Source organism: Sturnira hondurensis, unplaced genomic scaffold (genome assembly GCF_014824575.4).
Source record: "Sturnira hondurensis isolate 20B ecotype Veracruz unplaced genomic scaffold, ASM1482457v3 Scaffold0004136, whole genome shotgun sequence".
Lineage (NCBI taxonomy): Eukaryota > Metazoa > Chordata > Mammalia > Chiroptera > Phyllostomidae > Sturnira > Sturnira hondurensis.
Window position 1 is genome coordinate 43,108,695 of NW_028076767.1, and position 1,685 is coordinate 43,110,379.

Consider the following 1,685-nt stretch of genomic DNA (forward strand, 5'->3'; position numbering starts at 1 on the left):
TGTTCAAAGCCATTAAGGATGGCCCAGAGCAAAATACATGAAAGTAAATCCAGGTAGAGATATCCTCCTCCTTTCAAACAAAAAACAAATGAAAACAGAAGAAAAGAGTTGTCATTTGTACTTCAGCCCTGGAACAAACACTGATACGGTTTTCCTTATCCCTCTCTCTCCGTGTTGGGTTGGTGGCTATGAACAGCGGATCCCCCCTGGAGGGGTGGCAGTGCTGCCGCCTAGGGAGACACTGAGTGGGGGGTGAGGGATGAGAGGGCCCAGCAGAGCAGGGATGCAGTGGCCAGCCATCCTGTTTGTCCGAGACGAAGGGGTTTCTTGAGACTCAAGACTTTCAATGCTGAGACCAGGGAGTTCCTGGATGACCTGGAATGACTGGTCACCAAAGCAGGCTGGAGGGACCAGCAGGAGTGGATTTGGGAAGAACTAAGCAGGCCAAGGGTTTACTGCCCCAAGGCGCCTGAAGAACCAGGACTGTGGAGCCTGGCTCAGTCCCCCAGACTCCTCAAGGGAACCTACCTACTCGCCTCTCCGTCTTATGTCCCTTGCAGTTACCATGGAAGAATACAACACACAGACACACAGACACAGAGAGACACACACACAAGCACACACACACACATTGTATGTCTTTGCTATAAATATGTTTATGTGCTAGAAAATAAAAGAACAAGTTACAGGGTATATACAAGTAAGGAAAAGTAAGCGAGCGAGTATTTTGTTTCCTAGCCACTGAATCAAATTTAGTTTAAACTAATTTTAATTACAAAAGTAGTATCTTCATGATAGAAAAAAGTGTTACAGAAAACAAAATAAAAAAGAGCAGACTCCCATCCTACTCAGAGACACCACTCCATACCTGGGTGACCTTCTGGTTCTACCCACAATCCTCATCCTTGACAGCACATTGCAATGACCCAGGAAGCTCTTAACAATAGTGAAGCTTGGGACACACCCCCAGACATTCTGATTTCATTGGTCAGGTCTGATTTCACTGTTCTGCCATCAGCACTTTTTAAAGGTTCCTCCAGGGATTCTAAGATTCGGGGAAAGTTGGAAACCACTGCCCTCATCAATGTGTGAATCCTCTCGCTGAACACACACACGCACACACACGTTTATGTCATGTCTGGCATACCACTGTATTTCTTGCTTTTCTCATTCAACAATGCATTGTGAGTAACTTCCCATGTCAATAAATCAGTTTTGCAACACTTTAAATGGTGGCATGGTGTTCCAATGTGTGATTTAATAATTTAACAAATTCCTATTGTTGAACATTTTTATTGCTTCCAAACTTTGCTCTCACATCGTAATGATTAAAATTCTGGACTTAGGAGCTGGACTGCTTTGGTTTGAGTCCCAGACACTCACTGGTTGCAAGTGACATCAGACAAGTCACTTAGCCTCTCTGAGCGTCCGGTTCCCCACTGTTAAATACAGTAACAGTAGTGCCTAGCTTTCAAATGAGGTAATACATATAAAGCACTAACCATGAGCTTAAAAAGTATTCATTATCTATCACTATTAATCTTTACCTATTTCCCAAATTATTTTCTTAGGATAAATGCCCAGAATTTCTGTTTTGAGTCTGTATATCTTTTTATTGTTGAACTGTAAGAGTTCTCCATATATTGTGGATATTAGGCCCTCATCAGATACATGATTTGAAAACA